Consider the following 221-nt stretch of genomic DNA (forward strand, 5'->3'; position numbering starts at 1 on the left):
TTACTTCACACTTAAACTTCTGTTATTTGTTTTCTTAAAAAAAAAAAAAAACCTTACTGTGCGTGTTTTTAGAGTTCCTTGAAATATAGATCGTAGAATTAATAACAAAACCCTTTATTGCACCTTTACACTTGTAAAAAATATAATGTAAATATAATTTTTATTCTTTCATCGTTATTTTTTTGTAATATTTAAACTCTTCCATGCATCTTTTTAATTTT

This window comes from Penaeus monodon, chromosome 31 (assembly GCF_015228065.2).
Source record: "Penaeus monodon isolate SGIC_2016 chromosome 31, NSTDA_Pmon_1, whole genome shotgun sequence".
Taxonomy (NCBI): domain Eukaryota; kingdom Metazoa; phylum Arthropoda; class Malacostraca; order Decapoda; family Penaeidae; genus Penaeus; species Penaeus monodon.